Consider the following 13,959-nt stretch of genomic DNA (forward strand, 5'->3'; position numbering starts at 1 on the left):
TAGGAATGTATGGTGCTATCTTCACTACTCTTCTTTTTCTGGTTATTTTATTAAAATGAAATCTTGTCGGAACCCCAGAGGAATTGGGTTTTTTCCTGACTCCATGTTAGTGGAGCTCTCCATTTGCTTCTCCACACAGTTTGAATACTAACCATGGGGTAACCACACCATTCTGGCTGGCATTTGACTGTGAGAAATAGGAGATAATATGAAGATGCAGTTAGATTCCCAACTTGCTGTCAAGTGTCTGCCACTGTTCCCCTTGCTTACAGTTTCCCTCTCCCTGCTCCTTTCCTGGGAGATGGCTGTGTTGTATCTGCCTCCTCATCCCACTTCGTTGGTGATAGCTCATGAAATTAGTCATGGACATGTTTTAGAAGGTAGACATTTAGACTCCTGTCTAAACTGGAGGAATCCTATCAATTCAGGGACTTAACAACTAATCTGGTGCTGAGAAAAACAATTCCATTTTATACAGTCCTTGGAGGCTGTGCCAGAGTTAGAGACAGTCTTACTGTCCACAACTATCACTGCTTCCCAGAGTTATCCTTGCTGGATAGGCAGGGAGCTGCTGTCTGAGGGGGAAGGGGCAAGTGTTTGGGAAGCTGCAGTAAATATGGAATTACCAGTGCCAGTTCTTTGCCGTGGCATATGGGCTTATTTCCTGGGTATATCACTTAAAATTGCGGGCAGGGACTGTGGAAAGAAAGCAGCATTTCTCTCACTTCCCAGTCTTTCTGTTATATTCCCCTTCCCCCATCAAATTATAGTAAAAATGAAATGATACAGTGCTTGGGCTTTGCTTCAAAATAATGCCAAAGGGAAGAAAAAGGAGGAGGGTATAGATTGGCCATGAGTGGCTAAGTGCTAAAGCTGGTTTACAGGGACATGGAGTTTGTGGCTGTTCTACATAGTTTACAAAGTATGTTTAAAGTTTTCTGTAATAAAAATTAAGTTGTAAAGACCAAATACACACACACCCAAAGTTGAAAATAGAAGTTTTCTTTACGCATCTTGGTCTTACTGACTAGCTCCTACGTCAACAAAGTGCTGACTTCTCTTCTGCATTGAATTTTATTTTCTCTATATTTTGGTGCTATTGAATTTACAGGAAATTCAATAAGACATCATGTGCATTTTGCTGGAGTTAGAATTTATCTTAATCAATATTTTAGGCAGTGTTGCTATATAATGGTCTATATAAAGAGGAGAGAAAGTAAGAAGAATTATACTCAGAATGAATGAGGTATGTAGCATAACTTCTATCCTGTTTTTCCCCTCAGGCTTCTTTGCTTATAGATCTTTATGTTTGCATGCTTTCTGGTTCTTTATTATTTAAAAATTAGGTAAAAATCATGAATATCCATATAGAATAGACTGTGAGTTAAGCACATCTTTGGAAAGGAGCATTTTAACTCAAATAATATCATACTTATTTTACAGATATTAAAAATAAATATTGACTGAAGTAGTTTATCCTCATACTCTTACTTGCTTACTTTTAAATTTTATTTTGCCCATAAACAATATGCAAACAGATTTAACATCATCCTCTTTAACCTGACTTGACCAGCAATGAAATAGCTTAGACACTTAAATGCTATAGACATTGCTATATCATTTTTGCTTTGCCTTGTGAATTTTAAGCTCTTTCTAAAATATGTTTATCCCTAATTTCCCTAGCTTGTCTGCAGGTTTACATTTTATTTAGTAGGTTTGATCTAAGAAGGAACTGGCTTCAGCTGGTGGTTTTCATCCCTCTTACCACCCCATCTCAAGGTGTTGGCGTGGGGCTTTGGCTTGATCACTACTAGCGCAGCCCCACCTCACTGGTAAGGCTCAGATCTTTCAGAGTGCAGTTTGCTCGGTTCATGTCCCCATCTCTGGATCTCTCTTCCTCAAGGTTACTGTCTTAAAAGAGGGAGTTTATGTATATCACCTTCTGAGGATTCAGTTAGAGGAAGAGGGGTTTAGTATTTAATTGCATTATCTTATTTAAGGAAAAAGTTTAATCACAGCTAAGCCTTTCTCAACAATGCAAAGCTATCAATGAGTTCTGCTGCATTTTAAATATAAAACTAGAAAGGCAGCTAGACGAAACATACCATTGTCCTAAAGGAGAAGTCATCATAATGTTCAGTAGGAAAACCTGCAGCACCCCGGTTTGATGGGCGCTTTATCTTTCCCTTCCCTTCAAGATGAAACTGTAAACAGAACCTTATATGTGTCTTATACAGAGAGTACTGAACTCAAGTCTGTTTCCTCTTGTAACTCTTGAGCTGTGAGTACAAATCATCGTGTTGCACACACAGGGCCACAGGAGTGGCAGCGGTAGGCCAGCTGTGAGTGTGTGTCGCACGCTTTTCGATACGCTGTTCACTTGTGGGTCATTTGCCTTCATAAACATGGCAAGAAAAATACAAAACCATTTGATTGCTGAGACAGAGGTGCCCTTCTACAAAGTAGGATGTCACTCTGAAATTAGCCTGTTTCCTGTTTTGTTTGTTCTTGAAACACTTCTTCAAGATCATTCCCAACAACACTTTTTTTTTTCAACAACATTTTAAAATGTACTAGTACTATGTTGCTTCAAAAGAAAATATCAGTCACCCATGTGTATAAGTCCTTTAAATATAGTAAATAGGGGAAAACTCATTATTGCAAAATTATTTTTTTGAGCAGCTCTTAATTACTGATTATTATAAACATGACACTTTATTGATCATTATAAACACAAGACACTTTCACAGATATTACCCTAAGCCACAGTTTCTTTTAAATCTTCTTAAACCATGACTTCAGAGGAGAGTAGAAATATAATAGTTATTGTAAAAATTCCATTATAGTTTTACCCAGCGTATCTTTCAAATGTTTTTTGTGTGTGTGGGAGGGCAGCTTCTTAAACATAAGCTTTGGACCACTAGACTTACTTCTTTGTCATACCTGAACATGCTGTATATATACAAATATGATATTAATGAGGAAAGCCATTTTTGGTGCTTCATTGCATTGACCTTTTGAACCATAATGGAAAAAAACTCCTAGGACAATCTATTTTCTGCCTAGTCACCAAAGATTTATTCTAATGGGACCCTATATCCATAATATAAGTTAGAAATTCCAGACTTTCATAATGTTAAAAGTCAAGGGTAGTAGCAGTCAAGAATTGGTGTTTATTATGTCCATATTGTATGCAAGTTCCTATGACAGTTAAGTAAGCCAAGCTGGCAGAGAGGCCAGCACCCGAAAGTTTCACTGTGTAAGTGGTGAGAGATTTTAAGTCAGATCTGCCTAATTAAAAAAACAGCTTTTCTTTCCATGTGCTGTGCTGACCCCTATGGTAGAATTTGGCAAACGTTACTGAACAAGATTTTCAGAATACAAGTCTATTTAGGTTCTAGACTCTGGATTGTGGTGGCTTTCTAATACCATATCACATTTTAAGTCAACAGAGCTGTCCTTTAGAAAGTACAGATTACTTAGTTAGGTGCTTTCCTTTGTGATATTTAATGAGCATTGAACTGACAAGGACTCAGGCTAAGGTTGTAACAGGAAGAAGTGACGGTTTGAGGCTGATAACATACCAGAATCTCTGGAGTCCATCAGGTGTACTTTTTAATCAGGGGTTGTGTGCTATTTCTGTAAATTTTGTTAGTCTGCTTGCAAATTCTAAATTCAACTTGCTTCCCCAGGTAGGAATGCCCAACTCTTCCCTGGGTCGACAGTGTTAACCATATTTTTAAAAAACAGAACTCATTTTCTGAAGAGAGGCCCAGCCCATACAAAACACTCCTTTCCCATATTTGATGTAGAGTATCAAGTCATTTTCTACTAAAATGAAAAGCAAATAAGGTTACCATAAGACCAGGTCTTGTATCCTTCTGATCTTTTGTGCAGAGAACCATGTTTGAGCACTGATTTGTGCTTCTTCCATGTCTATCATGGTGCCTTCTATTTGTTCTCACGGAACTTTCTTCCTTACCTCTAATCTGTCTTTTCCCCATCCTGACTGTTGGATTTCTCCTGGTAGCTAAGCAATTGTGTGTGTGTGTCTGTGTTCCCCCCTCCATGTGGCATGTGGGATCTTAGTTCCCCAACCAGGGATCAAACCTGAGTCACGCCCTGCAGTGGAAGCCCAAAGTCTTAACCGCTGGGCCACCAGGCAAGTCCCTAAGCAGATTATTTTCCAGTCCTTTTCCCCTCAAATAGGACATAGTGTTTTGAATATATATATATCTACATCTATCTATCTATCTATCTATCTATCTATCTATCTATATTCAAAGAAGCAGTATGTCTAGTGTCTAGGGGCCTCAGACGTTTTCTTGTCTCTAGGTTCTAAACAAGAGAGGAGCTAGGCACAAGGATCACTAGCCAGTCAGGGAATCAGAAGTACAGATTTGTTTTTAGTCCAGCATCTTCCAACTACTCCCTTGAGCCAGAGTAAGTGGCAAACTTTGTAGGACAGTGTTCCTAACATCTGAAATCTAATAGGGCTCTGAATTCTCCTGTATTTAGGTAGAGTTCTAGAAAACAATGACCACATCAGAAAGTCCCTGACCTTGTCTTTATGTAAGACAAAGAGCCGAATTTCAAGTTCTGTTGGAGAGAGGTCCAGAGGACAGTTATATTGAATAATATATACTGGGAAACAGCCCAACAAATAGCCATGCCTCCTCCATTTGTGGAGGATGGCAGACTGGAAAACATTGACTCAGCCCGGTTTAATCCATTTTTGAACATGTGGAGAGGGTGGTGAACGCGGACAGAAGGGGACACTCTGGAGGAGACGAGTTTCCCCTACCATAGTAGAGTGAAAAGAGCTTTTCAGACTTGAGCTTGAATTCTGGTTTTGCCACCCATTATATGGCCATAAATATGCAGTCTCGTTGACCTGTTTTTCCCTTACCTGTGAAACAAGACTGTAACACCTGCTTCACATGTTTTTTTTGTAAGGATTGAGTGAAGTGATTTACGCAAAGCAAGTAGTGTAGTGCCTGGAACACGCAGGTCATTTACAACCTCATTTTGTCTGTCTGTCTGTTATCCCTTATCCCTGATCTCTCAGAATACACTTCATTGTGCCACGCAAGATACTGATCTGCATGCTTTTTATGACCTTTAGTATTCAGTTGTCATATCACCCTCTAGTGGAAAAAGTTATTAATAGAGAAACAGATAAATGCTTTTGCCCATCTCTAATAAAAATAGAACCCATTTCCAAGTGGATGCTTTTCAAAGCTCTTCCTAATTGATAAGTATGTATCTTTTCCTTCTATTAGAATTTGTCAGTTTCTCTTAACTTTTCTTCTTCTCAAACATCTGTATACTTAAATGCTTTGTGAATTTTACAAGTGGATGCCAAAATGAACTTTAGTTTATGGCCAATTTGTGACTAATTCCTGCTAGTGCAGTTTAAAAAATACTTATTAACATTATTTTAAACTGTAATAGCTCTAAATGCTGGTTATATTTAAATCTGTATCCTATTTGCTGAAAATAATTAATTAATTATTGATTTTAATTGTAGACCAAAATAAATCTCCCCACAGAATGGAGAATTTTAAAAACTTTTCATAGTCTTCCATTGATTTGTACTCTATGCAATGATAAACTTCTCTGAGGTATGCACAAATACCACAGATAGTTATACTCAAAATATTCCTGAGGCAGATTATTTTATATGTATTTAATTAAAATGAATGATCTTTATTAATGTTGTTTTTGTTGGTGATAGGGAAGATGGCATGAAGAGGTTAAGCAGATTCTGTTTTTACTTTGGTAGGTAACTCCAAAATTATGTCTCAAGGGCCCATTATTCACCCAAGCTTCAGTCCTGCATTTCTAGCTGTCTATTGGACATTGTCACCTGAGTGGTCCACTGAAAAATAAAACTACTATTTCTTTCTTCCTACCAACTTCTTATTTTCCTCTTCAGATTTTCTAGTCTCTTAATATCTCAGCCTTCAATTCATTTGGTGAAAAAATTGTTTGACTTTTTCTTAGTATCTATTTCTATGGATCTGTGAAGAGTTTTAAGACATTTGAACACTTGATCTTCCTTTTTCTTACCCCCAGGCATTTGTAGGATAAAAATTGAAGAATCAGGTTTAAAAATCTTAAAAGCATCTTTACTTAATGTTTCTTTTGCACCAAGCTATAATGCCATGTCCTTGACAAGTATTTTTGACCGTATGAATGATTGGATGAATTAAAAAAAAAATGTTTATTTTTGGCTGTGCTGATCTTCACTGATGCGTGGATTTTTCTCTAGTTGCAGCGAACGGGGGCTCCTCTTCATTGCAGTGCTTGGGCTTTTTTACTGTGGTGGCCTCTCTCGTTGCGGAGCGTGGGCTCTAAGGTGTGTGGGCTTCAGTAGCTGCAGCTCCCAGGCTCGGGAGTTGTGGCACATGGACTTAGTTAGTTGCTCTTTGGCATTTGGGGTCTTCCCGGATCAGGGATAGAACCCATGTCTTCTGCACTGGCAGGCTGACTCTTACCCCTGAGCCACCAGGAAGTCCTGACTGGGCGAATTTCCAAAGATCAGTTTTTTGTTCTGTATGGATCAGTAACCCCAATCTAAGCATCTGGTTCTCCATTTCCCGCTGATGAAGCCAAATCCATAGGTGAACATTTGAAGATCTTTCACAATCTTACCAATTTCTTTCTACTTGGTTTCATCTCCATCCCCACCTTGCCTTCACTTAGCTTCAGCCAGATCTTTCAGAATCCAGGCTGGATTCTGTCTCTATCTTTACACCTTCCTAGAACTAGACAATTCCATTCCTTGAACCCATTATTTGCTCTCTACATTATGCAGTTCATTTGGCGTTATCTTGTGACTTTTGGGGTAAGTGTTGTCTTGAGTTGACATTTACTACTTTTATTTTTTGAGCAGTAGAAATTTGATGTATTTGTCTCTAGTGCTGATTCATGTTGAACATTGAAGTTTCATAAATTGTAATTTGAGCAATTCTCATTTCACCTCTTAAGATGTACCCAAATTAGACTATAAATTTTAAATAAGCATGCCATTTAAGTTTAGCTTAAAGCTCAGATATTCAGTATGAAGATAGTTACATTGAGGAATATTATAATTTTCAATTACATTTAGCAGTTGCTAATATTGCAATTAGCAATTGATTCCCCTGAGAATTTAAGAACCATGTTGCAAAGATGCAGAAATCAATTGAAGGTAACTCATACAGTCATTAAAAATCTTGTTTTTAAAGGAAATTAAATAACAGGAAACTTTATGAATATATTTACTAAAAATATAGAACTAAGAACTATGTATATAATATGATTCTAACTATGAAACAAACATATAGTAATCTATATATGCATGGGAAAAGGTCAGAAAGAATTAAATCAAATGTTAGAAATTATCTCTGAATGTGGTTGAATTATTTTTATTTTTTCTTATATACTTTTCAGAATTTCCCAAGCTTGTTACAACAGACTTATATTACTATTATTTATTACTTATAAAACTGTATCTACTAGAAACCAGTTGTTATTCTACTTAGTTTTTTTGGATAGCTTTCATAATGTATAATGCTCCAATGGAAGACTGGATAGAAAGACATCTCTCACAACATTATGTAGGACATTATGTAGTCTCTTCATGAAAATGCAGCTGAATATCGTGGGAAAAAAAACTGAAACTGCCAATAGTTTCAAATGACATGTTATGTAGAAAACCCTTGAGACTCTACTAAAAAAACTTTTGGAATAAATGAATTCAGTAACGTTTCAGAATAGAGGATCACTGCACAAAATCTCTTGCATTTTTATGTGCTAATACTGAAATATCAGATAAGTGAGGAAAACAATTTTTTTTTGCAGTTGTATCAAAAAGAATAAAATACCTAGAAATTAACCAAGGAAGTGAAAGACCTGAATGCTGAAAAGTACAAAACATTAATGAAAGAAATTGAACACAAATACAAAGGTACTCTGTGCTAATGAGTTGGAAGAATATTGTTAAAGTGTCTGAACTATTGGAAGCAATCTACTAATTCAGTGCAATTCCTAACAAAATTCCAGTGGCATTTTTCACAGAAATAGAACAATTCTAAAATTTGTATAGAGCCACAAGAGACGCTGAATAATCAAAGCAATCTTGAGAAATAAGGACAAAGGTGGAAATGTCACACACCCTGATTTCAAGCTAATTCTTCACATCCCTAGGACTCAGGTGCTATGCTGGCTATTCTCTAAGGTCATCTTACCACATTATTAGAGGAGGAGTAGTTATCATGATGGTATCTTTGTTTTTAAGACATTTGTTTAATATACGGTTTCTTCAGAGAGTTACTTAGAGTCCCCCTTGACAGCACTTTTGGCTTTCCCTGAAACATTCATTTAAGATGAAGCAATTTCAGAGACTGTCTTTTAAAATATAATGCTAAAAAATAAATAAATAAATAAAAAATATAATGCTAAACTGCTTTACCAGGAAGTCGCTGGTGCTTTTCCTCCCCTCTCCTATTCCCAGTGCCTCATTTCTTCAAACTGATTAAATGCAGTCTTAATCTCCTGTAAGTCAACTTTTTTTTTACTTTTACTCTTGTCCTAAATCTCAATCCCGTCTTTGACTTGTCTTCTGGGGAATACAGTTTTCATGGGTTTCATTGCCTTGGTTGCTGTAATGAATGTCTGCCGTCCACAAATTATTATAAGGGGAAACCAAGTTGGGTGAATTATACAGAGAAAAGAAAATGTTATTAAAGAATTTGGATTAGTTGTGTTCTAAATACCTACCTAATTTGTAGTCATGCCACTATTATTTTGTTTCTTCTTTGAAAATTTCCTTAAATTTAATACTGTTTAGTTTTAATTGAGAAACGTTGTTTCCTCTCTGTTTAAGATTGGAATTTTTTGGGAGGAAAGGGGCTATTTTTATGTCTGTTTTATGGAAAATCTTTAAAAGCATTTCACAATTCTTTCAGAATCTTTTGGATACTCTAAACATAAATGATAGTTCCAAAGAAAGCATGTAGGAATAAAGCCATAGAAAATAAAATCTATTTGGATTTTTGTAGAAGTCATACATGTATGACATTAAGTCATGCATGTTTAGCATACTTGGTAAATCAGAGAAAGTTATTTTTTACTATGAAATGTCATATATGAATTAAGAATTCATCTGTTTCTTCACTGAACACTAGAGGGCCATGTGGTACCTTATTACTGCTTTTAATGTATTTAAATATATTTAGTAGATGCTTTTTATCTTACACTTTGTGTTCTAGTACATTATTTCTTGCTCAGAATTAGAAACTAATATCTGGAGTAGTTATGTACAGTGTCATATAATATATGAGATACCTAGTCTTCCCCTTTTTTTTTAACCAGAAGCTATCATATATTCATTTTGCTATTTTAAAACAACATTGATAACAAAAAGTGAACCAAGAGTGAGCCTTGGGATGACAATACATATGTGCCCAAACTTACTGTGCTTTGGGAATATTTGTATGTTTCTTGGAAAGCTCTCAAATATCTGCAGTTGAGTGCATTAAAAACAAAAGTCCTATCACCGTTGCTCGGGCATCCTCGGTGTAGATGTGAGAAAAGAATGATCCCTCTGAAAGACTATCCTTCTTGTTCAGATTTCCTCTTTTGTTAACATAGAAGGTAATATTCTTTGACATAACCTATTCATCCTGAACTAAAGAATATTTGAGCAGATGATTCTTCTTCCTCAATTTCTGTTAGTCACTTGGGATGAAGAAATAAGAAATATGGTCTGCAGTTCCTAGACAGGTAGTATGAATGAGTGAAGAAAGTCATGACTGAGTCTGTAAGATTGTTCATGTTCTTATGAATTGCAGGACACGTGCCTTCCCTAAAAGGTACTAACATTCAGTTAGAAAAGAAAAGCATTGTGCAGGCTCCAAAAAACACTGACTTTGAGTGACATTTGACCTCTGAATTGCTATTATCTTTGATAGCTTTTAAAAAGGAAATTCAGCATCTTAAATATAAAGTGTAGACTTGGTTAAATTTTTATTTCTCCCTCAAACATACTTTAGAGAACACTTGTCACTATTCTTTGGCATTGCCTTTCTTAGGGATTAGAATGAAAACTGACCTTTTCTAGTCCTGTGGCCACTGCTGAGTTTTCCAAATTTGCTGGCATATTGAGCGCAGCACTTTCACAGCATCATATTTAAGGATTTGAAATAGCTCAGTTGGGATTCCATCTCCTCCACTAGCTTTGTCCGTAGTGATACTTCCTAAGGCCCACTTGACTTCACATTCCAGGAGGTCTGGCTCTAGGTGAGTGATCGCATCATCCTATTATCTCAGTCCTGAAGATCTTTTTTGTATAGTTCTTTTGTGTATTCTTGCCACTTCTTGTTAATATCTTCTGCTTCTGTTAGGCCTATACCATTTCTGTCCTTTACTGAACCCATCTTTGCATGAAATGTTCCCTTGATATCTCTAATTTTCTTGAAGAGATCTCTAGTCTTTCCCATTCTATTGTTTTCCTCTATTTCTTTGCACTGATTACTGAGGAAGGCTTTTTTTTCATCTCTCCTTGCTATTCTTTGGAACTTTGCATTCAAATGGGCATATCTTTCCTTTGCCCCTTTGCTTTTCGCTTCCTGTCTTTTCACAGCTATTTGTAAGGCCTCCTCAGACAGCCATTTTGCTTTTTTGCACTTCTTTTTCTTGGGGATGTTCTTGCCCCCTGTCTCCGGTACAGTATCACAAATCTCCATCCATAGTTCATCAGGCACTCTTGTCTATCAGATCTAGTCTCTTAAATCTATTTCTCACTTCCACTGTATAATCATAAGGGGTTTGATTTAGGTCATACCTGAATGGTCTAGTGATTTTCCCTACTTTCTTCAATTTAACTCTGAATTTGGCAATAAGCAGTTCATGATCTGAACCACAGTCAGCTCCTGGTCTTGTTTTTGCTGACTGTATAGAGCTTTTCCATCTTTGGCTGCAAAGAATATAATCAATCTGATTTCAGTGTTGACCATCTGGTGATGTCCCCATGTAGAGTCTTCTCTTGTGTTGTTGGAAGAGGGTGTTTGCTATGACCAAAGTCATAGCAAAGTAATGCTTGACATTCTCCAAGCCAGGCTTCAACAATACAAGAACTGCAAACTTCCAGATGTTCAAGCTGGTTTTAGAAAAGGCAGAGGAACCAGAGATGAAATTGCCAACATCTGCTGGATCATCGAAAAATCAAGAGAGTTCCAGAAAACATCTATATCTGCTCTATTGACTTTGCCAAAACCTTTGACAGTGTGGATCACAATAAACTGTGGAAAATCCTGAAAGAGATGGGAATACCAGACCACCTGACCTGCCTCTTGATAAATCTGTATGCAGGTCAGGAAGCAACAGTTAGAGCTGGACATGGAACAACAGACTGGTTCCAAATAGGAAAAGGAGTACGTCAGGGCTGTATATTGTCACCGTGCTTATTTAACTTATATGCAGAATACATCATGAGAAATGCTGGGCTGGATGAAGCACAAGCTGGAATCAAGACTGCTGGGAGAAATATCAATAACCTCAGATATGCAGGTGACACCACCCTTATGGCAGAAAGCAAAGAAGAACCAAAGAGCCTCTTGTTGAAAGTGAAAGAGGAGAGTGAAAAAGTTGGTTTAAAACTCAACATTCAGAAAACTAAGATCATGGCATCTGGTCCCATCACTTCATGGCAAGTAGATGGGGAAACTGGAAACAGTGACAGACTTTATTTTTTGGACTCCAAAGTCACTGCAGATGGTAACTGCAGCCATGAAATATAAAGACGCTTACTCCTTGGAAAAAAGTTATGACGAACCTAGACTGCATATTAAAAAGCAGAGACATTACTTTGCCAACAAAGGTCCATCTAGTCAAGGCTATGGTGTTTCCAGTAGTCATGTATGGATGTGAGAGTTGGAATATAAAGAAAGCTGAGCACCAAAGAATTGATGCTTTTGAACTGTGGTGTTGGAGAAGACTCTTGAGAGTCTCTTGGACTGCGAGGAAATCCAATCAGTCCATCCTAAAGGAGATCAGCCCTGGGTGTTCATTGGAAGGACTGATGCTGAAGCTGAAACTCCAATACTTTGGCCAGCTGATGCGAGCAGCTGACTCGTTGGAAAGGACCCTGATGCTGGGCAAGATTGAAGGTGGGAGGAGAAGGGGACTGCAGAGGATGAGATGGTTGGATGGCACCACTGACTTAATAGACATGAGTTTGCGTAAACTCCGGGAGTTGGTGATGGACAGGGAGGCCTGGGGTGCTGCAGTCCATGGGGTCTCAGAGTCGGACACGACTGAGCAACTGAACTGAACTGTCACTGTTTATTTCTATATTATATTTTAGAGCAAAAAATAAGGGCATTTTCTCTTCCGCTACTATTGATACTTCCCTTTTTGTAATGGAAGATTAGCGTGAACTCAGGGGAAATAAAGTACAGTGTTTACCTCCTCATAGCTCAGTTGGTAAAAAATCCGCCTGCATTTCAGGAGACCCCGATTCGATTCCTGGGTCGGGAAGATCTCCTGGAGAAGGGACAGGCTACCCACTCCAGTATTCTCGGGCTTCCCTTGTGGCTCAGCTGGTAAGGAATCCGCCTGCAATGCGGGAGACCTGGGTTCCATCCCTGGTTTGGGAAGATCCCCTGGAGAAGGGAAAGGCTACCCACTCCAATATTCTGGTCTGGAGAATTCTGGGGACTATACAGTCCATGGGGTCGCAAAGAGTCAGGCACGACTGAGTGACTTACACACACACACACACACACACACACCCCTAGAGGAGAGTCTGATCATGTGACAGAGAAGGAGCAACCATACAGTTCAAGTCTTCAAAGAACCATCGTTTTAGGTTCTCTTCCTTATATTTGTTAATTTTAATGTCAAGTTATTTCCTCAAATTAGCTACTATAAATAAGTGATAAAACTTTGATCTTTAGTTCTAAATTATACTGAGGAATTAGTCCTCTTGAATCCTCATGAACTTCTCAACTTAGTCACTGCTCTGATAGTGTTCTCTGATAAAGTTATATTTTGTGTAATGTTTGCTGTTTTTTGGATCATTACCAGTTTTTGAAAATCACACTTATTGCTGTATTATAACAGGCTGACACTAGCCTCAATGATTAAACACTGAGCTAGAATTCTGATCTTTTTCTCTGAATATGATATTAACTACATTTACCAAGTAAATTATGCTAATATTTTGGTGACTGTTAATTGGTCAATAGTGTTAAAAAAAAAAAAAAAAGAGAGAAACAGATCAGTGTCTGGATATAGTGGGAAACGATCTCCTTCCTAGAGAATGAGAGATATTAGATTCTATTGATGAAATGAAGACATTAAAATACTGCCTATTTAACATGTATTTGGAGAAAACATTAGTTTATAGTTAAAATTTGGCTCAACTTAGCAGTATTATTGAGCACCAAAAGAACTGCCATTTTTCTTCTAAGATGCACCACAATTGAACACTAACTTTTAAGGGAGTAGGGAGAGGAAGGCATGGGGCATATTGCTGTGGCAGATGCTTGCATCTGCTATAAGGGCGTTATGTTTCAGAAAGGGTGGTGGGGGTGGGACAAGTCCAGGGTTGAGGGTGTAAAGAAAGGTAAGATCACTCTGATTTTCTAAAAAGTCAGAAGGTTTGGGAAAATCAGGTTAGTATGATAACTGGAAATGTTTCTAGAATAACATTCACTTGTCTTGTAACTAATTTCCAGCAGTGATTCCTTGACTATGCTGAAATGATTTTCTTCCAAAAAATCTTTTTAACCTCCTTTCTCCTGTCACAGTTTATAGGAGACACAAACTCGAGACATAGGCGCCAGAAAGGTAATTTAAATGAATGAAATTAATGAAATAGACTAAGTATACTACCTGGGGCGCCAAAACATCTTTAAATAAAGGGGATGACTGAAACTTGGGATCCTAATATTGCCTGTTTTCCAGCTT

General features: G+C 37.5%; 1 protein-coding gene across 3 annotated transcripts in view; it reads left to right on the forward strand.

The window, feature by feature from the left end:
- FBXW7 (F-box and WD repeat domain containing 7) overlaps positions 1-13,959 on the forward strand; it is a 218,721-nt gene that overhangs the window by 130,111 nt on the left and 74,651 nt on the right. The window lies entirely within an intron of this gene.

Source organism: Odocoileus virginianus, chromosome 12 (assembly GCF_023699985.2).
Source record: "Odocoileus virginianus isolate 20LAN1187 ecotype Illinois chromosome 12, Ovbor_1.2, whole genome shotgun sequence".
Lineage (NCBI taxonomy): Eukaryota > Metazoa > Chordata > Mammalia > Artiodactyla > Cervidae > Odocoileus > Odocoileus virginianus.